Below are 27,548 nucleotides of genomic sequence, written 5' to 3'. Positions count from 1 at the left end.
TTACACATAGTACCAGAATAATCTTTCCAAAAGCAGAAAATAATCTTCCAAAAGAGGAAGAAGGATTTAAACACTCAGGTCCACAAGCCAGTAAGCAATATTCCTAAACTGGCAGTCTGCGAATAAAAACCTCTGTTATGATAGCATTTTTCATTCTGATCACCAGAAAAGTTTGTGCTGAATGTTGAAGACAAAAACAAAGCCTTCATTGAGGCAAATATGGAGACTTTGCCATTGAGGCAAATGGAGGCTTCATTCATGAGAGAAGGAGAAAAGGAATCAGGAAGATAATAAGACATTTTGCAGGCATGCAAATCTCACTGAATAGCAGCGCAAGAGCACTTTCCTGAAATATTATCCATGGTAAATTGCCTGCACACAGTCTATTCACAGATGTCCCTGCTCTGCCAATCTAAAGTAGCTATTCTCTCAGTATTTTAAGAGCAAATACACACTTGTGACGCATCCAGATATCACTGACTGCATTCAAGTGTCTAGCATTCAAGTGTCTATCATACAAAAACACTCTTGAGTTCAGCGAGGCACTGTCAGGCACAGAAATTTTTTAGTTCTTAAAGGTCAGTAATGACAGCTTCATTTCACTGTTCTGCGCTGAGGATTTTTTCCATGCAAAGCTGTAGTGTCGACTGAGAGAGCGGTACAGAACCAGCTCTCCCAGCTGTAAAAGTAATAGTTTTAAGTCAACTACCTCTGTCTGCTCAAAACCAGCTGTGATATGGCCCTCAAATGACAGAATCCGCCTCAAAAAATTCACTAGGCTATCTGTTCTGTAAGACCAACTCCCTAGACTGTTGCAGCTTGCAACAGAAAATGAGAGCTGTTTATCGATAGGTCACTCTTCCAATTCTGAATAATTTCAGAGTTACATCTAGAAATAATTACAAAAACTGGTTCTAGCATGGCAAAAACAAATATACTTCATAAATTCACTCAGGATTCAGTGAGCCTGAGGCAAAGCGATCAGGATATGAACATTTTGTCTTACGCAGTGTCTTCAGTTCTCCAGCCTCCAAGCACAAGGGTATCTGAAGCTTTTTGCTTAAGCTTCTATTGCATTTTTAAGTCTTTGAAAGGCCTGCTGCATTCTGTAGCACCACAGCTAAATTTGAGGTTTCTTGACACATTAGAGTCAAGTGCATTGAGAAGATGTTTCTTTGTGTAAAAATATACGCATATATCCTCCCGTGTTGTCCCCAGTGGGACACCTCTTCTACATTAAGAGGCTCGTGTAAGATACAGTTGAGTATCTTTGAATAACTGAAGAAAAATGTAACAAGTAAACTGTGGAAACTTGCGGGTGTTTAATCATCCAGTTTGTACCTAAAATTACATGCATCAGCATGAGGAAGAAATGGACAATTTGAATGCCTGGAGAAAAGTGGGCCAACCATCACATGTCACTAGTATGGCTCGCTGTCAGTAGGAAATACGGTTTGGGGCACAAGCAGTGACTATAACCGAGTTTCATTTTTAAACATTGGCTCGCTACATGTGGCCAGTGAATAAAAGGTCATTGGAATTTCAACTTAAAATTCAATCAATTAATCCCTTCAGGCCAGTTAAATGATTGCAAGTTAGAAACATGAGCAAGACCCTGCATCGTGTAGAAAAATCACTACAGCATAGCTGCCATAAATTTGAACTACTTACATTCATAGAAATGTATGGAACCTTATTTGTGTTTGTTCTTAGGATCATAGGAAAAATCAGGTTGGAAAGGACCTAAGGAGGTCTCTAGGCTCCTGCTTGAAGTGGGTCAGGAATAAGGTTAGACCATGTTACTCTGAGCTTGTGAAAAGGAATTCAAGAAAGCAACCTCTAAATGAAAACAGAGGGGCAAAATATCCCTTCCCCCTTGATCCCACCACCACCACTGCTTAAAAAACTGTACAGAACTAACATTAAAAGTACATTTCCAGCAGTCATTTGTCACCTGTATTAATTCATTTGGTATGGGCCCATGTCAACCTCATGAAGTTCAACAAGACCAAGTGCAAGGTCCTCCATCTGGGTCGGGGCAATCCCAAGCACCGATATATGGGTGGTGACTGGCTTGAGAGCAGCCTTGAAGAAAAGGAGTTGGGGGTGCTGCTGGACGACAGGCTCAACATGAGCCGTCAGTGTGCACTAGCAACCCAGAAAGCCAATCATATCCTGGGCTGCATCAGGAGAAGTGTGACCAGCAGGTCGAGGGACGTGATTCTCCCCCTCTACTCCACTCTTGTGAGACCTCACCTGGAGTACTGCATCCAATTCTGGAGCCCCTACTGCAAGAGAGATATGGATGTGCTGGAACGTGTCCAGAGAAGGGCCACGAAGATGATCAGAGGGCTGGAGCACCTCTCCTATGAGGACAGACTGAGAGAGTTGGGGTTGTTCAGTCTGGAGAAAAGAAGGCTCCAAGGAGACCTTATAGTGGCCTACCAGTATCTTAAGGGGGCCTACAAGAAAGCTGGTGAGGGACTTTTTAGGACATTGGGTAATGGTAGGATTAGAGGGAATGGATTAAAACTAGAGATGAGTCGATTCAGACTGGATGTTAGGAAGAAGCTCTTCACCATGAGGGTGGGGAGACACTGGAGCGGGTTGCCCAGAGAGGTGGTGGAAGCCCCATCCCTGGAAGTTTTTAAGGCCAGGCTGGACGGGGCTCTGAGCAACCTGATCTAGTGGGAGGTGTCCCTGCCCAGGGCAGGGGGGCTGGAACTAGATGGTCTTTAAGGTCCCTTCCAACCCTAACAATTCTATGATTCGTATTTCTTTTTTTTTCCCCCAGACGTGAGCTCTGTTCTCCTATTAATTTATATGACTTCCTTTACAACCTCATCTGCCAGTTCCTTCAGTACCGGTGGGTGTATCCCATCAGGTCCCATGGACTTGCTCACTTTCAGGTTCATCAGATGGTCACGAACCTGATCTTCACTTATGATGGGCAGTTCTGTCCAACCCCTGCCATTGTCTTCTGTGACTCCGGGAGTGTGGCTGGAGCCCTTGCCAGTGAAGACTGAGGAAAAGAAGTCGTTGAGAACCTTGGCCTTTTCCATATCACTTGTCACCAGCTCCCCCGTTTCCTTTATGAGGGGGCCCACACACTCTCTAGTCGTCTTCTTACCATTAATGTACCTATAGAAATTTTTGCTGTTTCCCTTGATCTCCTTGGCTAGATTTAATTCTAACTGAGCTTTAGCTTTTCTCACCAGGTCTCTTGCTGTTTGGACATCTTCCTTATATGCCCCCCATTCCAGCTGTCCTTTCTTCCACTCCTTATAAACTTTCTTTTTGTGTGACAATGTGTCCAGGAGCTCCCTGTTCATCCAGGCAAGTCTCCTAGCATTCTTTCCTGCCTTCCTCTTTGTCGGTATAGTTTGCTCCTGGACACGAAGAAGGTGATCCTTGAATACTGACCAGCTGTCCTGGGCCCCCCTTCCCTCTAGAGCTTTGTCCCATGGCACTTTGGCCAGCAGATCCCTGAAGCAATCAAAGTCTGCATGCCTGAAGTCCAGGGTCGTAAGCTTGGAATATACCCTCCTAGTTGCCCTGAGGATCTTAAATTCTATTGCTTCATGGTCACTGCTGCCCAGGTTATCCCTGAGCCTCACGTTGGTCACCAGCCCTTCCCTGTTGGTGAGAACAAGGTCCAGCATAGCACCTTTTCTTGTTGGTTCTTCTACCATTTGGAGGAGGAAGTTGTCATCTATGCATTCCAGGAACATCCTGGATTGCTGGAGCCTTGCTCTGTTGTCCCTCCAGCAGATGTCTAGAGCTCAGAGGGTCGTGATTAGGGGCACAGAGTCTAGTTGGAGGTCAGTGACGAGCGGTGTTCCCCAGGGGTCAGTACTGTGTCCAGTCCTCCTCAGTATATTCATCAATGACCTGGATGAGGGGATAGAGCGCACCCTCAGCAAGTTTGCTGATAACACAAAGCTAGCGGGGGTGCCTGACACACCGGAAGACTGTGCTGCCATACAGAGAGACCTGGACAGGTTGGCGATTTGGGCAGAAAGGAACCTTATGAAATTCAATAAGGGCGACTGTAGGGTGCTGCACCTGGGGAGGAATAACCCCATGCACCAGTACAGGTTGGGGGTGACCTGCTGGAGAGCAGCTCGGTGGAAAGAGACCTGGGAGTCCTGGTGGACAACAAGATGACCATGATGACCAGCAATGTGCCCTCATGTCCAAGAAGGCCAATGGCATCCTGGGGGGCATCAAGAAGAGGGTGGCCAGCAGGTGGAGGGAGGTCATCTTCCCGCTCTAGTCTGCCTTGGTGAGACCGCACCTGGAGTATTGTGTCCAGTTCTGGACTCCCCCAGTTTAAGAAGGACAGGGAACTGCTGGAGAGGGGACAGCAAAGGGCTACCAAGATGCTGAGGGGACTGGAACATCTCTCTTATGAAGAAAGAGTGAGGGATTTGGGTGTCTTCAGTCTGGAAAAAAGACGGCTGAGGGGGCATCTTATCAACACTTATAAATACTTAAAGGGTGGGTGTCAGGAGGATGGGGCCAGGCTCTTTTCAGTGGTGCCCGGGGACAGGACAAGGGGCAACAGGCACAAACGTGAGCATAGGAAGTTCCACCTAAACATGAGGAGGAACTTCTTTCCTGTGAGGGTGGCAGAGCCCTGGCACAGGCTGCCCAGAGAGGTGGGGGAGTCTCCGTCTCTGGAGACATTCCAAACCCACCTGGACGCGTTCCTGTGCCACCTGCTCTAGGTGACCCTGTTCTGGCAGGGGGGTTGGACTGGACGATCTCCAGAGGTCCCCTCCAACCCTATGATTCTGTGATTCTGTGATTCTACGTCAGGGTGCTTGAAATCCCCCATGAGGACCAGGCTTGAAATCCCCCATGAGGACCAAAGCCACTTCTTTCTGCCTATGGAGGGCCTCATCTGCTTGGCTCTGCTGGTCAGGTGGCCTGTAGCAGACCCCTACTGTAACATCACCTTCCCCTATCTTCCCTTTAATCTTAACCCATACACTCTCAACGAGCTCCTCATCCTTCCCCATGTGGAGCTCCATCGATTCTAGCTGGTCACTGATGTAGAGGGCAACACCTCCTCCCCTCCTACCCTGCCTGTCCTTCCTAAAGAGCTTGTATCCATCTATCCCTACATTCCAGTCATGGGAATCATCCCACCAAGTTTCAGTAATGGCCACTATGTCATGGCTTTCCAGCAGCATAGTGGCCCTTAATTCATCCTGTTTATTGCCCAAGCTGCCTGCATTCATGTAGAGGTACTTCAGCTGGGCTGGCCATGTCACCCTCTTGCGCGAATCCCCCTTGATTCCCTCGGGGTGTCCCGGTGCGTCGTCTCCGGCTTGTCTTAGGGCAACAAGTTGAGAGCCTTTACTAGGACTCCATCCCTCTGCCCCCGATGTGCTGCCCCACTGTTTGTCACAGGCAAGCATGAAATTATTGACCCCTTCCCCCTCCAAATCTAGTTTAAAGCCCTATCAGTGAGGCCTGCCAACTCCTGCCCCAGAATCCTTTTCCCCCTCTGGGATAAGTGCATCCCATTGGCTACTCACAGCTCTGGTGCCTCATATACCAAGCCATGATCGTAAAACCCAAAGCCCTGTCTACGACACCAGCCCCGGAGCCATGAATGGACCTGTTGACTCCTCCTACATATTTCCTCGTCCATCGCTGATATCAGAGGGATGGAGGAGAACACAACCTGAGCTCCTGATCCCTTTACCAGTTGCCCTAAGGCCCTGAAATCTTTTTTAAAGGATTGTGAGCCTCTCATTGCTACCTCATCACTTCCCACCTGAAAGACCAGAAGTGGGTAATAATCTGAAGGGCTCACAAGGGTGGGGAGTTTAGCTTGCTATTATTCATGACATTCATTAAAATAATCTCATGCTGACAAATTTGAAAAGTGATCTTTTGTCTCAGTGTTTTGATGACGAAGTACTGCTTAATACGTTTTTTCATTTACTAAATGCTTTAGAGAGCAGCATGAAAGTACAATAGAAAATTAAAGATTTATATTTGCCACAACTGTTGCTTTAAAGTACAGCCCTTTCAGGAAATAATCCGAATTCTAAATTACCCCATCACGTTCTCAACAGTAACTCCATGCAGTTTTTCTAGCTGTTGCATAAAAAACAAACAAACAAACAAACAAACAAAACCAACAAAACCAACTCACTTGTCTCTTGCTGTAGATTGTGGCATTATGCTAAACTGGCACTGATGAAAAACAAGACCACAGCTACTCAATACATGAGAATTGGCTCTGTTTTTTTTTTTTATGAAGCACTGCAACTAAGGACTGCTTCATATAGTTTTTAGTCCAGCCAGTGTTAGGGTTACAGAAAGCAACAGGACTTCAGGAGCTTGGTATGTGCTACTGGTAGTATGTACTGGTAAACTATTCTGTGTCCTTTGTTAACTGCACCTATAAGCATGTATTTATTCAGAATTTCTTATAGGGGATGATGATAAACGAGTAACGTCACTGGCAGTCTAAAGCTTGAGCGCTGTAATGAAAACACTGCTCTTTTCATTGCAAGTTTTGTCGAAAGTCTATTGAGGATACGCATCTAACTTGTACATAGCTCAGAATACAAAGATCAGCCTGCCGGTTAATGGCAAATTATTGATTGAATTTAAACAAACTGGGAGGTTTTTCAGGAGGTCAGCCTGACTGCGGTGTACCAGATCAGCTTCAGCAGACAGCAAATACAAGGCTAAATTTCTTTTCCAATCAACTGATTTGAACATAGGCCACCAATCTAGCAAGGGCAGTTTGTCAAGAAGTGTGTGTTTTTAAACTAACAGCCACAAGCAACCAGTCAACTCAGGTAGGATAGTATTTAAGACCACAGTAAAAAGACATTTAACTTGTCCTAAATTGCAACGAGTTTACAGTCTATTAATTTGCACAACATAAAATACCATGATAGTATCAGCAGAGCCTCTGTAAAAACTTGTCTCATATGCACAATGGTGACCTGCTTTGATACTTACTTTTGGCAAGTCGTATCTAATCTATAGTCTGAAATTAGTAAATTGACTTGTAGTTTATAGCCAAAAAATGGGGTTTGGTTACAGTTCTGCATAAGCACACTTTCATTTTTAAAGGCTGGTGAAGACTTATTTAATATCAGCATGTTTAGCTAAGACACTGGCCAGATTCTTCTGCGAGTCATACTTGCATTACAGTAAGGGAAGTTCCCAGATTTTATTTCTAGCCCTTACACTGAAACTAGCCTGTGGCACAATCTGTCACAGCACAGAAATCAATACAAACTCATCCTCCTGTTTGTCAATTCCATTTGATAGTCCGCGCTGTACTGTCAGCATTGACCATCAAGGGACAAAGTAATGGAAACGTACTTGAGAGTCTGCAAGAGGAGTCCCTGCAGGATTGCTGTCAGAGGTGTGCAACTACAAGAACTTTACAGAGTAAGAGAAGCAATCTGCTCACCAATACACACCGGTCCCACACCCCTTCCAACCAGACAGACCTCATGCATATTGCAGATAACTCCTCTTTCATTAAATAGCCCTCTCATTTCAGCGCAGGGCCACAAAAGCCTGCTCTTACCGTGCTCCTTACTGCCTAGACTTGGAGCTAGTGCTAAACCAGTTTCTCCCAAGCCCAGAAGCCTCCTTACCACATCTTTGTCATAATTTACCCGCTGCCTCCTCCTCTAAGTATTGATAGAGCTCTTAATTTAACTTTCCAGACATACGTTCCAGCACGAAGGTCAACTGTGACCCACAAAGCTAGTTTTCTAAGCCAACACCACCATGGCTCTGGGATAACAGCAGCACTGTTTTAAGAATACACTTCAGCAAAATCCGAATTCCAGAGTCCTTGAGAATTCCAGAGTCCATGAGATCTACTGGCTGCAGTTTGTACCCAAGTATTCTAGTTAATAAGGTGAAAAATAAAATCCAAGAAGCTTTGATAATAAAAAAGCTTGCCTTTGCTGTCAATACCCTTCAAGGCCCCTACCTGGAACTAATGCCTGTCTGAGGGCTGACTAGATGCAAATCCACCACCCACAGCTGCCTTCTATCCTGAACAGGTCTTAATTGAGTTTTCCAGCTCCTTTTTCAAGAGCAGAGCCAGTCAGCTCCTGGTATGCCTGCTCCTTCCAGGTGCAGCCGTAAGGGGCAACCAGAACCACTCAGTACTGATTGGTAAGGTTTTTCGAGCATGTGGCTTAAATATTATCTCATTCATACAGGTAAGTGAAGTGAGAATACCATCCTTGTATTCCTCAGCCTTGGGGCCTTCAAAAACCTGCTAACAGACCACACAGATACAGAACAGAGGTGTGAAAATATTCATGAAATAAACAGTGATAGGATCACTGCTGAAAGCCTGGTCAGGGAAGCACAGAGGGAAGGTCAGATACTTCTCTGTTCTGAGAGGACTTTTTCTTTAAGCGTTGGTCTACTGCCTAGTCTATGTCAGCGTGGTAGAATTCTATGTGCCTTATATGGTTTGTTCTGAAATGGATGGTTCTTTTAATGACTTCACAGATTTTTTCATCCTATAATCACATAAGAACATTTTCACATAACTGTCTTCATTAACTGAAATCATCGGTGCACTTGAGAAATATCTTTCACACAACTTTGCTGTGAAAATCTTCATATGTAATTATTACTAAGAGACTTTACATTTTATTTTAATTTCCAGTATATATCTTAGTCTGTTTTAGAAGAGAGAATGCCTTGCTTAACACCTCACGTTGTTCTGTTGCCTTGTACTTGAATAAAATGGGTTCCAATTATGGGACTGCTGGTCTTGATGCTGGTTTTACACTTTCTCTGGAGAAACACAAATGGGGTTAAAACAAGCCTGGTAAGGGAACCAGACCCTGATAGGCTACACAGAATTCCCCCCCCCCCGCCCCCTTTCCCCCCCTTTTAGAGTGCAAAATGGTGAAAAGAAACTCAGAAAGTCTTCCGCTTGTTTGGCAACTAACAGAAAAATATTTCTGTTTGCACTTAGCAACACTCTGAATCAGAATTTTTAGTACAAAATCAGTTTACATAGCCTATGCTGTTACTCCCAGCTCTCTGCAACAGTTTTACTCCGGCTTCTTGCCTTTTAGAAATCTTCAGGGCTGAGAAATTTTTCAGGAGACTTAACTCAAGAAAAGATCTCCATAGCTTCCCTTCGGGATACTGCTCTTTCAGAGTATCTTGCTTGTTTTTTTAAAAAATAAATTCACAGGAAAGACATTGCAATAAAAATACCTCCACAATTAACACGTGAAAATGGAAATACCACACATGTAGAATGACTGTAGTATGTTGGAGTTTTTTGCTTTATGATAGAAAACAGACCTGTACTATCTGCACACAAAAATGAGAAAATTATTATTTCCAGTCTCTAATATATTAGACAGGAAGGATTTTTAAATGATGAGCATAATTCATGCACTTATTAAAAAGCATAAAGTAAATGATTAATATAGAAATGGGTAAAGTGTAGAGTTTGTACCTTTGCAGAAGCGTGGTTGCCCTCTAAACTGCCATTTGAATTCTCATCTACTGTGGTTTCAAATTAAAGCAAGGCAGTTAAGATCTGACATTGCTTTAGTTTAATAGACATTAATTGTGGATCCTGATCCTGAAATATTCTGTAACTATCTAAAAACTTCTTGCCTTATTAAAAAACAAAGAATGATAAAACACTTTCAAGTCATCTGCCTAGAATTTTTCATGGTAATTATCTCAGTTCATAGACTTCAAAAATATAAACAACTCATTAAATACAGGAGAATGACATTTTTTACATTCATAAAACTATAGATCAGCATTTTTAAGGCCTCATGAAGGCATCTAGCCCTCATTCTAACTAGATATGGTAGTTTAACACCTAAAAAAAAAGGAAGGGGGGACAGATATCTCTTGTTGATTTATCAGTTATGGCATTTTCTGTCAGACAGAAATGATGCATATAGGCTTTGAAATAACACAATCCCAATGCCAGTTTCTGTAGTTATGGAAAAAGGGCTATGCTAACAACAAAGTCAGTTTCACATTCTGGTATTCCATTTGACTTTCTGTCTCCTCAGTTTAAGGGATGTGGCCTGAGGCCACAGTTGTGACAGTGAGCTACATAGAACACTTGCAATAAAACAAGTGTAGAATTCTTGTAGGAACTGGAAAAAAAAGTAAAATCCCATATGCATACATGCACTACCTTGGAGTGGTAAGTCTACCTTATGAGTCTCATGATGTACCTTTTGTAAGATCTTTAGCAGATAACAAACCTTAAGCAAAAGTTCGTGTGTGGTTTATCAAAACATACATAAAAACAATTGTTTGCTTACGTATAAGAAACATTTCTGATGGCCCTTCAATCTTGAGAATGATTCTCTATGGGCCACGTGAATCTCAGGCTGAGTCGTGGCTGATCACAAGAAGCTGCACATGCGCATAACGAGACCTGCCGTTAAACGGCACCTTCCTGCTGGAGAACAAAGTGCTGTGCTCACAGGCATTCCGTACTTTGGCAAACTCAGTCATCAGTGAAACAACATTTAAATTTTTTATACCTAGAAGAGCAATTGGGCGAGCAGGGCCCCTCAGACTGCAAGCTTCCCATCTCCATAAGACAGAAATATACTCAGCAGCTATCCTGAGAGGAAACTGGAGATAACTTGGCAGTGTGCTCTAGTAGCAACACATTGCTGCTTTTGAATTGCAGAACCGAGTTCAAAGAGACAAACTGCTTCGCACTACTACTGGAGGGGAGAAAGCACGAACTTAGAAGGCAGTTACAGAGTATTTGTCATTTAAGAAAAAAGAATGACTGCAGTGGAAGCACCGAGAGCTCCAACACTGAAAAAAAATTAGAAGATAAATAAATTTTGAGCAAAAATTGTTACGTCTTGACTATGTCATGTACAACACTACTGCAGAACTCGCCAGCGTAGAACAGAAGAGGTGTGCTCATATCAGTGTCGTATTGAGCAGGAGTTTGCTACAGCTGAGGTGCTCTTAAATCCTGCGCTCTGATGGAGGTATCGTGTGGGCAGCTCAGCCACCTGTCACTCAACCCTGTGCTTGTACCGACGAGTTTGGAGCAAAAGGAGAGGAAAAGACACAACAGTTGGTTACAAATAAAAATTTTAAAAGGAGGAAACTGTAAACAGTTCAACAACTAAAGAGGTATTGAAGAGAAGTCAATGAGACAAGTGAACATGGACAAACTTTCAAAGGAAGAGACGGACACATGTAGTTAACAAAACGCTCAACATCATTACATGGAGATTACTTCAATATTCGTATTTGATTTGAAAGGATGACCAGGCAGATCTACTTTCTCTCTCTACTCACTTCCATCTAACTTCTATCTCGCCTCTTTTTAAGTTGTATTAAGATGACGTTTCAAATATCAGTGCTCTGCATGAATTCCAGAATATTTTTGCCAGTGGGAAGGGAGACATACAGCATCTGAATGAACACAAGAAAGCTTGATCAAAATTTCAGCCTCGTGTTTTTTTTCTGAATGCTTGCTGTTCTCCTTCAGATCTGGAAAGTTGCAGATTGACATATCTCTGGATTTTTTTATGTTGTGGTTCTTTTCTCCTAGGATCTATGCCCTACTGGTTCTGGGAAACTTGTGACCTCTGCATTTTTAATTAGAACTCGTAATTTTTTCCATAGCAACATATTTTGATGTCACAAATACAGAATCTGTCAAATCAAACAACTTCTGGTCAGATGAAGTCCAAATACATATAAATGCTGAGCAGCAATAGGATGCATAATATGACACAGTTAAGAAAAAACTCAAAATAGACGGCAAAAGAGGGACGGAAGTCTTGGCTTTGGTTAATTTATACGTTTTATCTTAGTAATTAATGTATCAACACAAATATAAAAGAATTACATTGCATGCTGAACAGGTTTAGACAAGGAATTCTTAAAACTAATTTCCTTGCAGTTGAGAACAGTAAAATCCATCTGTCTGATTGGTGTGCCAGGACTCACACGGTACAAAGGAAGTGAACTATTCCCAGGAAATATTCTAGATGTGGAAAAAGCCTTACTCACAAAGATCAACTGTATAAGCAGGCAGTGAAAAAAAAAGAAATCCTCTGTGACAAAACCTGAGTCCAGAGGATACTAACAGACTCAGGAATAATGCAATTCAATATGATGGGTTAAGAAAAATAATTTAGTATAATACAGCTGTTATATACTTATTTTCTTCAAAAATATTTATTTATGCTACATACCTTGCATATGCCAAAAAATATTTCCCCCAATAAGAAAAACTAGCAATTTTTGTCATTCAGATACACTATTTATGTGTTACTATAATTCATATAGTGATTCTTGATTACAGACATTTTATGGTATTACTGTTCTTCACATCTATGCAAGCTTTTAAAACATTTTTCAGTGTCAGTAGACTTGCACAGAATGGTGCTTCCCGTCTTCACCTTTTCCTTGTAATTACCAAGAAAGGCACTACCAAATTTCCTCTCTAGTATGAAAAAGTCTTCTACAAAAATAATATTATTTTCTGATGAACTAGACTTTTACTCACTGTTACCATAGTCAGTTACCTGTGTTTCCTTTTCCTGCTTTAAACTAAGATTCGGCTTCAGACTAAGAAAGCATCTTTTAGAGCCATTTCTGATACCATCCAAGACAATCACCCTTCTGCAAGGACACCCATATGTAACGCACTGTCAGGCCAGCAGCCAAGAGGTATAAATGTGCTCAGTAAGTTTTCTAAAACAATTGTTGAACTGCATGAACATCTTCAAGAAGAAAAGGCAACCACCAATGTGGGAATAGCTGCTTTCCCCCCCCCGCCCCCCTCTGGTTAGCGTCAGACACACAATTACTATCCCTTTGTCTATTCCATCTGTTTCCACTTGCCATAAAAAACACTGGAATATTAAGTAAAACTTGGTGTGTTTTAACCTTACATTGCAAATAAGGCCTTTCTGGAGTTCCTGGATCCTCCTCTATCACAGGCACCCTGCCTGAGTATGCACTGGGGGAGAGAGGCACAAAAACACAAAAAGATTTCCTAGCAGGTACCTGATTTCCCCTCATCTGTCTCTGGTATAAAAGAAAACTGACTAAGTTCAACTTTCCAGAAAATGTACTTCAGTAGCCTGCAAGACTGTCTAAACAGAGTATGAAAATAGATGACATTACACGATTTATATTTTCTACTTTAAACTGCAATGCTCTATTTGCATAAACTCTCCTACAATTGTCAGTGGATGTAATTTTTCAGATTAAATTCTTCATCTCACCAATTTAAGAAAATAAATCATCACTGCTGTGAAAGCTTTGATTTCCTAAAACCAAAATGTTTTAAAATTTATTTAAAAACAAGATGGAACAGTTTAATAAATCTATTGCTACATATAACATTCATTTGAGCAATGTGACAGGTGGTTTGCTGGTATTGTATATGAGATAGAGAAGGAGCATCATAGAATCATAGAACCATAGGGTTGGAAGGGACCTCTGGAGATCATCCAGTCCAACCCCCTGCCAGAACAGGTGGCACAGGAACGCGTCCAGGCGGGTTTGGAATGTCTCCAGAGACGGAGACTCCCCCACCTCTCTGGGCAGCCTGTGCCAGGGCTCTGCCACCCTCACAGGAAAGAAGTTCCTCCTCATGTTTAGGTGGAACTTCCCATGGTCAAGTTTGTGCCCGTTGCCCCTTGTCCTGTCCCCGGGCACCACTGAAAAGAGCCTGGCCCCATCCTCCTGACACCCACCCTTTAAGTGTTGATAAGTGTTGATAAGATGCCCCCTCAGCCGTCTTTTTTCCAGACTGAAGAGACCCAAATCCCTCACTCTTTCTTCATAAGAGGGGTGCTCCAGTCCCCTAGTCATCTTTGTAGCTCTCTGCTGCACCCTCTCCAGCAGCTATCCAGCAGTTATAGCATCACTATATTTATGTGTGCCTCAAAAAGGACCATATTATTTTTAAAAAACAAATAGTAAAACTGGAATATTTTGGACTTATACTTCCAAGTATACATTGTTCAAGGTTATGCCTGCAGCAAACAGGCATGTCTTCTGTCTAAGCAGCTTGGTGAGGGAAGTTGAAACTGACCTTGCTTTTACAAAACCAGCAGCATTTATTCGCTTTCTGCGTTTGCACTTTTCCCAGCTATTTCCATAGATCCTGGCTGCCTCATGGGTCCTAAGGATGCCATAACCTTAAACAGTCTTATAAATCTAGAGGGGGAAATGATCTGTCTCTTGTCTTAAGCAGAGTGCCTAGAATGTCTACGGGCCTTTACCAGCAAAGTTGCTGAAAAAAAGAGCCAAGACTCAGGGGTCCCTGACCTTTCCCAGCCCTCCTCCACTAGTATCAGCCTGCAGCCTGCTCTGTAAAAGTTTCTGCTCACCCAGGGAGCAAAATTAGAAATCTTCTCCAGGGACACTCTCTTCCACCAAACCACTCATCAGTCCAATGAGACATGGAAACCAGAAAGAAAAAAGCAAGACAAAAAAATGTATGTCACTCAGTAAGGGTTTCCCACAGTAGAGGGTAAATGGACAGACGTGCACGGAGACTCTCAGGCTGCCTGGTCAGCAAAGCCCAAGCCCTCGCGCTTTGGCCTTCGGTGTTCAGAGTGAGCCATGACGGTACAGAACCAGCACATCTATGATGCGTGTATGTGTAAACATGTCCAAACTGAGTACCAGCAGCACTGAACAAGTGTTCAGATACTCTCATCCCCACTGCTTATACAAATGTGCGTGGCATTTCATTAATGGCATATTTTCTCCAAAAATTTTTGGACTTACGACTGTTGTGCAAGGCCTGTTGAAGGCCAATGATAACCATATCATTTCTTGGAAAAAACTCATGGTTTTAGTCTCATTTTTATCATAAGTCACCGCAGATCAAGGTAAAATTGATAAACGTAGAGAATTTTTCCAATAAACTAAAAAATCCAATATTAAAAACAACCAACTGCAGTACATGTATTTTTTTTTAGTTCAATTGACTAGTTATTGGGTTATGATTAGCTTTTTTTACCAAAACCTATGGAACAGTTTGTCTATCCAATTTTTGCAACCACTCCTAATTCCTGTCACAGGTTCTGCACAGGGAGGATGTGAGGTTCAGAGACATTTTGCACCACCTAGTGAGCCGCTGATGCCTGCAGCTGCTAGCACGGAGCTCCAGGTGTGTTTTGAATGGGTAAAATGTACTCTCAGCCCAAAATTCACAGAAGGTTTGGAAACTGCTGTCCCACAAACACAGGTATGCTGATGTCCTTTCAGTAGCACGGCTGCAGCCTCCACACCACGAGAATCTCCCGTTTGCTTTAAAACCGCTTCCCGCTGGTGGTGCTACAGCACCTAGTGCTCGTATTGGGAGAGGCCTTAACAAGCCACTATCCCGCTGGCTCCTGGGGGCAGCTATATTATGTGCATGGAGGTCTGAAATTATAATAGACTTTACTGCATGAATGTGCAAAGACACACGATGAAAGGCATGGTCTGCATGCTCTGCTCAGTGGGTGCTCCCCCCAGGAAGGAAAAGCCCGGTCTCAAAATGTCTGATGAGAGTACAGAACAAGCCATAACACAATCCTGCTCTGGGCGGGGGCTACATACAAGTCACAATATTTTTCCTTAAATAATCATAGAACATCTCAAATTGGAAGCGACCAATTGAGCAATCATTGAGTCCAACACCCTGGTCTGCACAGGACTGACTAAAACTACATCATATGACTAACAGCATTGCCCAGAAATATATATAAACCCATATATAATATATATTCTATTATATAATATAATGCAATATAATATGTATAATATGTTATATATTACACATATGTAATCACCAGAAGTATAACAGCATGTAAAAATTACTCTCTCACTTTTAGAAATCCTTCTACTACAGTAAGTATCCACTATTTTTCTATACCCTTTTACTCTTTTTTTGTGCTTACACTGACAGTCATAGGTATCTCAGGTAGCCAACTGCTCTCTGCTCACACCTTTAAGTTCTGGTGTGTTGTTTGTCCACAACTGAACAGTATAAAAGCCGCATGTAAATAAGCAATACGAAAGCAGTCTCCCTCCTCCACTCAACCCTCTGTGGAGGCGAAAGGCAAAAAACCTGAATGGGAAGAAGATGTCCACTTTCAACTGTCTTGTTCAACGTAAAAGCTGCAAAATTCACAATTGGACTTCCTTTTTCAATTATCTCCACATTACATTGTGGCAAGTAAGTGTAACAAATAGTTAACTTCCCTCCAACACAAAGTGCTTACACAAAACTAGTCAATCAGACCAAACATCTGTTTAGCTAAATATCTTGCTTCCTACTATAGCGTCTAAAGGGTAACCATGGAAGTGCGTAAGATTAAGACATACATGTACTAAAGGGCTCCAGAATATTCTCTCACCCTCCAGAAACTTGCATTTTAGGGGTTTCTTAAATCACAAGATAGCAGTGATCCTCCCTGGATTTCCTTTCCAGGAATGTGTTCATTTTCCCTTGAACCCATACAAATTTCTATGTTCGTAACATTCTACAGCAACGGGAAGAAGAGTCATCTTCTCTTTACTCTGAGAGTGGCTTTTGTTGCCCCCTACTTCTCATGCTGTAGAAAGCACACTAGCATTACCTTTGCAATGTCTCTCACGACTTAGCAGATTTCTATCAGATGTTTCCCTTTTTCCCCATTATCTTACTCCTTTTCCGTCTAAAGTGTTCAACTAATTAGGCTGCTTCTGCATGAAAAGTAATTGCATACTCTTCATCGTCATTCTCACTCTTTTTTCCAGTTCTGCTCTCTTCGTTCTGAAGCCGTGGAATGAGAACTGCACATATGTGCACAGGCAATTTTTACGGTGACAGACTTTATGCTGCAAGTCCCCTTGCTTGCTTTTTTTCCACCGTTACAGACTAATTAAAAGCAAAAAGCTCCAATGACTATTATAGGTATTTTTCATGATTTTTAATAGTCAGAGCCAATTACTAGAAATGTAAAATTAGGGTTTTGAGGGGTTTTTTTTGTTTGTGGGTTCTTGGTTTTGGTTTTGGGGTTTTTTTTTTATCCTGATACATCACATTACCTACCCTGACCTTTATCTTTCTTTCATTTGACACCTAATGTAACCGCATCCCCCCGTAATTCCTCAGAGAGACTGACGGCTCGGGCCTACCACGAAAACGGAGGCTCCTCATTATTTTCCCATTCCTAATCACTTATGAATGCTGATGAGCCTGGACTCAAGACCCCTGCAGGACTTCCTGGAAATTGGCTATTTCGTCAAGTCTTGTTGCCCACCTTTTAAACCATTCATTTCAGCATATAAGGACTCTACTCTCATAGACCATGACAGCCTAGCGGTTTCAGTACTGAAATGTGGTTTCTGAAATGTCTCATCATGATTTTGATATCGTATCAGGCTAGAAAATTTTACAGTGTTTTTATTTGGTTCCATTTAAGTGCATTTCCCATTACCAGGCTTTAGCATAAACGGGATTTTGCACATCAAGTGTTAGCAATAACTACATGACTTACTCCAAACAAGCAAGGTAACAAGGGAAGTTACTCCCTGCCCTACAGCTCTGTCTTCAATGCTAAAGGCTCCGATTGAAGGGCAGCCTCTGCAAACGCGGAATTCAGGTACGCCAAAGAGAAGTATAACCAGGGGAGTGTTCACTCTGACAAAATTTGTTGCCATTTTAATTTATACAGCTATGTTATTTCCAGAACTTACGTAATTAAACACTTCAACAAGAGAGACATACTACTGTATGTAGTTATGGTTTACATAGCAACATTAAATATTTATAGCTATGCAGTTACAGTTTACCTGTCACCAGAATAAGTTCAGCTCATGGACACATCACACTATGGACAAGTGAAACTTTACTTCAAAGTCCCCTAAAACAAGAAGAAAAAACATGCTTTATCAGTGGTTTGCTTTTGTCACTAAGAAGAACAAATAGTAAATTTCCTGTTTATAGTCAGAGAGACTGAGGAATAATTTTTACTGAAGATAACTAGTTTTACAGCTGATTCATGAATCTGCAGGTTGCACAAAGTCTCTGAATTATGTTTTGTCAGTAAGTAGAAACTCATGGTGTCTCCTCAGAGAAAGACACTTGTATTCCTCCACAGCCTACAGCTGTGGTTCACATACTGTGGCAGAAAGAAAGGGCAAGGGGAAGAGAGAACAGCAGCAGAGAGAAATGAAGAGCAACTGTGTAGCTCCTCTGCTTTCTTTGCTCTTGCATTTTGTGAGGAAAACAGATTACATAAAGATTATGAACTTCAGTTCTACACTATAATTTTACACGTATTTTTGTGAGGAAGTTAAATCATTAAATAACTAAATTCATAAAAAACAGTTCCTCTCCCAGCTGATGTAAACAATCATAGTTCTACTGAACTCTGTACGTCTTCACTTTAAATCATCCCAGACGATTTTAAATCAATGGCTGCAACACCTAAGTTTTGTGTGGTTGATCTCAACCGTGGAATTCAGAACCATGTGCTAAGATTAAATGTACCGCAACATGCAGGGAACAAGACACTCCAGAGCGATGATCGTGCCACGTGGAGGGAAGTTTAACCAGCTCTGTCTAACCAGCAAAAAGCACCCGAAAAGTGACAATGAGGCTAGAGCATATCTGAAATCTCCCAGCTCACTGGGAACTGGGTATTTCGCTCAAGTCTGTAAGGAGCCACGTAGATTTCATGGCCTGGAGCCTCTCTCAACCACAGGCACCTGCAACTTCATTTTCAAAATTCTCTGTAGCCCCCATTCACTGGGAGTGTGGCAGTGAACGTGACTGCTTGCACTGCAGCACGCTGCGCTCGCTCCCACCCTGCCTCAGCTCTTACTGCACGTGCCCGGGAAGCAAGAGGCACAATGTGAATTTCTTCTTTCTGTAAAAACGTAATAATCCACATCTTCCATGTTGTGAGAAAGTGTTCTAAATGCCAACCTGTTATGTTAGAAGTGGGCACTAGTGCAGAGCAGAGCAAAGCAAAGCCCACCCCACTGTTTCTAAGGAACTCTAACCTACAGGCCAGCGCTAACCGTATTCCAAGAGCATTTGCTGGATGCAATCCCCTTGGGATTGCGACAGGTGATCACCACATTTCTAGGATCTGATCCGATTTACCTACTGAGAAGCTCAGGGAAGGCAACCACTTCATTTCAGAGCGTTTTCAAGATTGTTACGTCTCTAGGGACTTAATTAACTTTAAAATAAAAGAGTAAAATGACAGCCGATGGTAGTGCAGTAGATACGCAGAGGTTTTTCCACACCGCTATTTTACAATTAGGTGACCAAACTCAGCCCTCTGATTTTTCTGAACTTTGAATCTGGCCATTATGTAAATTCTTTTGAATATGAAAGATCACATGCAAACGTCACCTGTTATCTGGGCTGGATGGGAGGTGATATTTTTGGCAGCATTAAATTTTTATACAACTTCTTTAGGTCCAAGATTCCTTAGTATTTATTTTGTCATTATGTGTCTATGTCCTCTGGGAGTCTTGGTCTGAGAACTTTCTGGTGTGGTTTTGTTCAGTATTTGAACTAACATTCAGTTTCTTTTTTGTGTCATGGAGTCATGCCCCCCCTCCCCTTTCCCCCCAGACTGATGTTTGGGTTTCCTTACCCCTCTTTGGAGAACTTATTATCTGACATTAATCCCTGAGCCTACAGATTAACCATCCTGGCATATTTAAAACCTAAAATTTGAAAACAATCAAACAAGCAATAAAGGTGAAACAAGACAGTATCTGAGAATAAATGCCACAGTGATGGATCAGCTGGCAACATTTCAGGAGCTATACGGAATTTGTTCTCATCTGCTAGTGGCAGTCAATGAATCTTATTTTTCTTTTCAAGGGAATGACTATAGGGAATTATTTGCTAATGCCAGATGGCTAAAATACACCAGTCTATCAAAAGTTGAAGCTGGTGATCTGCTACACTGCCGTTTAATTTTACAGAAAGAAAGTCACTGTTCCTCAGGATATTAACTCCTCAGAAATGACACACTGAACTTTGTTTTTTCTTGCCTGTAAGGATGAGTGCAGACTTTAAAGAGAGGCAATCCTCCTTTTTCTTCCAAGTGAAAGACACTGCAGAATTCCCTTCATTAAACAGCAAATAAGAAGCATAACTTCAGAATATCCAGAAAATGGGACAAAAATCCACAGTTGCTGTGTCTAGAGGGCTGCAGACCACAGAACCACTTCACCCACAATAAAAAGATGAAAAATAAATACACTACAGCAACCTGTGATACATAATCAGATATTTACATTTCAGTCTAAAAATTTTTGAAGACCCACTCTAGACGCCAGACTTCTCCTTTACCAGAAACAGCACCCAAAGAAAAACCTGAGAATGCTGTGCATCAGGTTTACTTTTCTTAACTTCCTTAATTGCTCTGACTGCATTGGAAATTACTCCATGTTTTACACTGCATACTGTTCTCACTTTTAAGAATTTCAAGGAACAGTTGAATATTGTGAAATGTGATGGCAATTGCAATAAAAATAAAAGCAATACCTTCAAAACATTGTCTTAAACATCAATGTAACAGATGCTGATGCTTTGCCTTAAGGTTAAAATGGATGCATTCAGCATCTGTTACTGAGTCACCATGACAGAGATTAGAACGTTATGTTTGTGTTTAGATTATCTGCTATAAACGCATCCGGGTGACTGCCCTGGGATTAATTTGATGAAGTCTGACATTTGTGTACTATCACCTTATTGTTATCTGGTCCTCACAGGGTTTATCTGGCAATTCCACAACTACCTCCCCCATTCAACTAAAGGAAGGGAAATAAGAAAATGGAAAAGGTCAGACTTCTGAAGTAATCTGCACCGTGAGTTTAACATTTACATCACAAAAATTAATGGAATAACTGTAACTGCAGGCACACAAGACAAAGGACAGAAGCTCTCTTTCCTTGGCGGTGCAAGCACCTTCTCACACAGAATCTGTCACCAATTCTCTTCCCAACTCCATGAGATTTATTTCTCTTCCAAGATGCCAGCAACCCAGCCTCTAGCTAAAGTTTGCTAAGACAACTATTTTTGACTTCTCTTGATGAAACTGTTGCATCACATTTAAACACTTGCTCTTTCCACCATCACAAATGCTCAGCCAGAGGAACAGCAGTGTGCTAGATCTGGGGTGCTGGAGATGCATACTGCAGGTTTACAGTATCGTCTCTGCTTGTCAACTGGTATCACTAGGAAACAAAATACTGCCAAATTTTCATCCAGCTTTTACTGGGACACAGTATTAGTCCACATATAATTAAATGCAAAGCTATTGTGACTCAGAGGTATTCAGAGAACAAAACCTTCTTAAAACTACTGAGCCGAAATCTACTGACTGTTACCAGTATTTCCTTTCTCGCTATGCCAGTTCAAACCAGTGCTAACAGTGGCAGTATGAAACGTTTGTAAGTACAGGTTATTGTAGCTTAATGGAGTTTGCCTTCTAGCGAACTGGAAGCTCACCTGTCGACATGAAGTCCAAAGACAGTCATGCTATATATTTCACTGACACAAAACTGGACCTTGAAGTCTGAAAACTGCAATATTTTGTGTGGTTCTGACTACGTACCAAATATCCTCAGCTTCCAAAATCCACTTTGCAACAGGAGGCCTTTCAACTGGAGCTCAGTTCCGTATGTGCCAACCCATGCATGCTACTACATTCACACCCTTTGTACCATTGTGTAACTGTGACATTTTCATGTGAGCAGGCAAAGCATCCGGATCCCTTTGATTTGTTACCTGCATCCACAACCCAAAAACTGCAGCAGAGAACTGTATGCGTTTAACAGAGCAGGATGGGGATAACTTGTGGCTATTTTAATTACGTCGATTTAATATGGGATTTTTTATATGTATCAATTTATGTCAGCATATTGCGAAGTAATTCCAAGGGACAGTCTGAAAACGTGGTACACAATCTCTTACATCCAAAACCATAGTCATCTTGCTGTATGAAAGGACTGAAAAGGGAAAGGGCCAGACCTATAAAGGCAGCTGAACTCCAAGGTGTAAGCAATGCTGCTCCATGGAGATCCTCCAACAAAGTAGTGACAGGATCTGTAATTTTGTAATTTTTGACAGAAATTACAAAATAATGGAGAAATCGGAGCAATTCTACATAATGGCAAAAGGTTATCAGTAGTAGCCCAAAAAAAGACATCAAACACACGATAGGGTGCTAAACGCAATCTTTTTCATGTAGCATCTTTAAGTCAACCTACAGTTGTCTAGGACAGGCAAACTCAGGCCAAGCAACAGTTGAGGCTTACGTCCTAGGGCCAACATAAAATTTAAGTAAGAAGCGACAGCTTGCTTTTTTGTTAGCTGGGAGCTAATGTGAAGGTACTAATTTAGTTTTCAAACATCCTCACTGAAATACACTCAGTGCTAAACTGAGAAGAGTCCTTGAAAACCTCAGAAGTGAGGAAATGAGCAGGAGTAAATAGTGCCTTCCTTTAGATATCTGGGTTCATGGAAGCTTTTCTGAAACAATGACAGTTAGGTAACAAGATACAACCACTTACAAGGTGTTACCTATTGTGAAGGAAAACTACAGAGAACCACATCTGGCTTTAAAAAGCTTCCTATTCTACTAATTTACTCAGAGATGGCAGCTTGAAAGAATATGATCTTCTGAAAGTGCCTACTGTAAAGCACAGCCTGAGATGCACGTAGAGCTCTAACTTCTAATATAAACACATTTTAATCTAAAGCTGTTTGAGAAGTTAGACAAATTCTTCAATTTAGCACATCTCTATCAGTACAAAAGAACTCTAAATACTAGAAAGCTCTCAGAAAATATTACAGGAGCCTCTTCTCCTCAGAGAAACTGGAGAAAGTCACATCTGACAGCTCTCCCAAAGAAAAGTACTGGAAGCCCTCTTTGCATCAGGTGAAGGAAAACGCGAGTTTAGGTAAGGAATATGTCACAGAGCACAGGACACAAGCTCCAGCATGATAAAAAAAGGCACGAGACAAGTTGTCTGTGAAAGTGTTTGTAATGTCAGCGAAATTCATTCTTCACATTGCACAAGCTACAACCGAAATGGGCAAGGTCCAGTTTTGCAAAGCATTGCATTTTGACTGTGATGGTCCCACAGTGAACGTTGCACTTTAGTGTCAGCTTTGTAAAACTTAAAATCTGAATTATCTGCCTTTGCTCTTTCTTTTCTATAATAGTTTCCAGTGTGGCATACTGGCTTTAACAACCAACATAACCCAACACTTTCTAGGGGCACTAATTATCACTTCCTTTTGCGGTTTTCCAATGCAAAACAACAATCTGAGAAAAAAAAAAGTAGCTTATGAAGTCCACAACAAGAATAAGTTTTAATATAATGCATTAGTTTCTTCTCATTCGATTCTAGTGAGGACAATATGATTCCAGGAATGTGTTTGGTCCAAAAGTTTCAATGTCACTGAAATTCTAATCTTTAGAAAACACTGGAAGATGAACTTTGACTGCATAAGACCTTTAAACAAAAATAGCATTTTTACTAATGTATTCTTCCCAAGTGCCTACTTCTTTCTAGTGTGTTTCCCATCCTAATACTGTATGTTTTTGCAGCTGGCAATTGACACTGCCAATGAGCCTTTATGTTCAATGTTGTTTAATATATTCCCATCAGAAAGCTATTTTTACTATTCAATTTCAGTATCTTCTTGAAGTGTCTTGCATGTAACATTCATGTTTTAATTTGCATTTTTCCCATAGGATAAGTAAATAAAGATTCAAACAACAATATTGAAAGAATTCAGGCTCGTTTGCTGAGAGAAAGAATTTTATGGAATAGAAAACTGCTTTGTTTTATCAAAAATAAAGGAAAAAATGCACTTTATGGTTCAGATGGCTATACTGGAGATAACCGATACAGCACCATCATGATGGGACATTTGCGTTTAACTTTATAGGTAGAGGAAAATAACATGCTCAGTTATCATTATAAATGTTAGGATGAAAAGTTCTCAAAATATTGTCCCATTCTATAGAACAATCTCTTAAGCAGCTACAACTGGCCCTTCAAGAGATAGTCTGTGTAGATCAGTGTGCACGTGCCATTTTTCCATGAAACTGGCATTTCCTGGGCTAGCATTCCATGCTATGGCTAAACCCACGCCACCCAAATTTCCCTTATGTTTCTGCAGCATGCTTACGAGGAACCGTGTGCCGCACAGTCGTGCGTCCCACTGTCACAGTCACAGGGCGATGCAGTAGGAACCTTCAGGCTCGCACCTGGAGGAAACACCAGCCTGTTGTAGGGCTCAGGACCACTCCTTGTGCTAAGAGCGTTTGAGTTCAGTGCCCTCCCAATCCTTTCTAGATTTTCAAACATACAAAACTCAAAACACCTAGCAAGATGGAATCAGTTCCACCTGAGAGTATAGCAGCGGCACCCACTACAAATGGTTCTTTCATTTACACTTCAAATATACTTTGCTCAGGAAACTGTAATTGGCATTTTGTCTATATTGCTCACAAAGCTCACAATAGCACTGGGTTAACTTACAGCGTTTGAAGAGTAGATACCATTTACATATGTTTGCTTAGGACATATCTACCGTTGCTGCATTACAGTAAGATGTACATTTCCTTTCTGCTATAGTCTACTAAGTAAGCATACTCTGTCCCTTCCCCTGGACTGAGAAAATTTTTATTCACACACAACCAGTATAAAAATACTGTGACCTCTTTAACAATCTTCAAGCCAATACTTTCTGCTGAATTGGAAAAATAATCTTATGTGGCTACAGAAATAATGTTTGTGTTTTATCAGTGTTGTTCCCGCCAAAGGCTGGATTATCTGTTTCACATCCATTTAAACACAGGAAGGTTATAACAGGGCAGACAGCAATCTGGACTTTATTGGCCGGGAAAACTGACCTCATAAATCTGATTTGATACATCTGTCCTTTCGGCTGTCTGCATATATGCCCATGCATCCCGTTGGCCATGTGCCTGCTCAGTGGCAGATCAGCTTCTGTGGCTACTGCATGAAGGATTTTCCACCTCCCCCTCTCTGCTACAAAAATAAATATATCGAAAGAAGTGCAGAAGGGAAGACATGTTTATGGTTGCTTGTAGGTGCTTAAAAGAGACAATGTACTGTCATGAACAGTCAGGAAACTACTTAGAGCAACACTGATGATGTCTATCCATCTGCTTCTGCAAGCAGACCCTGACATTGCTCTCATTGGCATACTTTCTGAGTACACAGGGGAGTCAAAGAGTGGAGTACATCACTACACAATGTTGCAGGCCATTTCACATCCCAAACACCTTATAGCTCCCACTTCAACAGCAAAAGAGTGGTATCTACCACTTGAACCCAGCTAAAAATACCAAACTTTCAAAGAGACCAAGTTTCAAGTAGGGAATGAAGGATCAGAACTAGCACTGTGTAGCTACAAAATCGGTATTATGATGTAACAATTATTCCAGGTACGTGAATTTGCTGAATTGCATTTACTAGAGTGAAATGTTTCAGTTTGTTTATCACCAAAGACACATGAAGTCTGTTGCTCTGCAGCACGACACGTAATAGTGAGTTTTTTGAAGGGAGTCACCCGCAACCCCTTTTTCCTCCAGTGTTATGGCCATTCCATTCTTCAGGACTACCTATACAGGCTTACGCAATTTGTTTTCCATTAGTAAGCAAATTTGATGTAATTAGTGAATACCAGAGAAATTTTAAAAAAAGAGCACATTTCACTCATTGCCTTTTCAAAATGAAGACTGACAATTTATTTTTAAAAAAGTCCCTATACCAATAGGCAGTTTTTAAAACTGCTCATGCTCTACTTGGAAAAGTGACACTATATGATGGAAGTAGGAACAAAATAAAAATAAATATTGTCATTTTAGAATATTTCCCTCCTGCCTTAGATTTTCTTTTTTGATGGACACAGTGGTAATTTCATGATTGACAAACATTTCTGTTTCAAATGTCTGACTTAGTTGCTAGACGCATATAAGAGCAGTAAAATATATACCTAAGCAGCCTGGCATTTGTACTGATTTATGCTTGTTTCAGGCACTGTTGTTTAACTTCATAGTGGGAGAGTAGAGGATAAAAAACAGATTAGCCTCCACACTACGGATGGATTTGGCAGTCCAGCTGCTTAGAGGGAAAGCAAAGAAGAACAGGCTCATACTATTGATCCAATTTTCTGCTATGTGCTGAGAGGATGCAGCAGTTTGATCTGATTTTACAATTACTCCACTTCCCAATAGCTCTTCTAGTAGTGCAGGATAAGATAAGAAGATCATGGGAACAGCAGCTGATAGAATAATCCACCCATTGATTTCTTCTCCCTGCTTACACCCTGTGCTTTAATTGAATTTTGTGGTTCAGCATTGGTTTCAGCCTGTGCTTTAGGAGTCAACTGCAGTACAAAGTAAAGCAATGGGAAAAATCAAATTCTTGAATTTTGTCCAAATGGAATTGGACAAAAATAGACTCAGAGATTCTCATTGCAAATTTGACTCTGGAATGAAGGTTGTGTTGGGGTTTTTTTGTTCTGGTTTGGGTTTTTCTCCTTTTCACTCAGCTCTTCCTTGCAACAAGGGCAATGTGAAAAGGAGAATGTTGGGAAAGAGAAATTTTCTTGTTCCCAGCAAGCAGGTTAAAACATTTTTGAAGAACAGTTTTGAAGAACTCACTTTTGACACAGAAGTCACAGAAGAAACTTAGCAGAGTGCAACAAGTTGCCGTCAGTCACCTCTTACACAAATACTTCCTTTGCCAGTCATGCTAGAACTTGGTTTGCAGTCCCTCATCAATGCACTATGTAAATGCTAATAATTTAAATGCTGGACATCTAAAGGCATTACAACATTAAATGATTCTAAAAGAAAGGGAGACATTTAAGAATAGAGATGAACAGTTCACTTCCACTCCAGCACTGGGCAGAGTCTTTACATGCCCTGCCTTCCCTGTGCTTAAGTTAAGCATCCATCAAGTAATATTGTTTTCCTCCACCTTGAGAACATGGTTCTGCATCACTCTTTTTTTTCTGCTTTACCTGGAGAATGCCTTTAAGAATCTAGGTGCTAAGATTTACAAACATGGATGATGATTTGTTTCACGATCTACTAACAACCAAGACTATGGATGATAAGCTTCAATTCAGTATTTCCCTATTGTCTGGCGTCCCATGCAAAGTGCAGGTAACTAATGCCCTTTTCTCTTTAGCAGAGCTATCACAAAAGCATGGTTTCATTACGAAAGGTCAGTGTGTGAACACTGCTGTATACTTTTTCAAAAGTTCAAGTGGCTAAAGAACTGATAGGCCATATGTAAACAGAAAATACACGGTGGAAAAAAAAAAGCGCACACACAACTTTTCACTCTGATCACAAGTTTTTACCATGACTTAGGTTGCATTAAAGACCTGCGTGCTCTGATCAAGATCACAGCTGCAGAATAAGGGAGGTACTCTGACTATCCTGCAAGTTACGCTGGACCTCCAGAACTCCTTAGTAGCTGTT

General features: G+C 41.4%; 1 long non-coding RNA gene across 3 annotated transcripts in view; it reads right to left on the bottom strand.

Moving 5' to 3' along the window:
* Positions 1–27,548, bottom strand: part of LOC134525632 (uncharacterized) — a 141,096-nt gene that overhangs the window by 10,304 nt on the left and 103,244 nt on the right. The window contains exon 3 of one of the 3 annotated variants that reach the window (XR_010073818.1): positions 17,833–17,903. The exons of the other annotated variants lie outside the window; for them this stretch is intronic. This is a non-coding gene — a long non-coding RNA (uncharacterized LOC134525632). The remainder of the gene's footprint in view (positions 1–17,832; positions 17,904–27,548) is intronic. 3 annotated transcript variants of the gene reach the window in all.

This window comes from Chroicocephalus ridibundus, chromosome 20 (genome assembly GCF_963924245.1).
Source record: "Chroicocephalus ridibundus chromosome 20, bChrRid1.1, whole genome shotgun sequence".
NCBI classification, from domain to species: Eukaryota; Metazoa; Chordata; class Aves; order Charadriiformes; family Laridae; genus Chroicocephalus; species Chroicocephalus ridibundus.
Note: the sequence above shows the minus strand (reverse complement) of the source record. Positions and strands in the feature narration are given on the sequence as shown.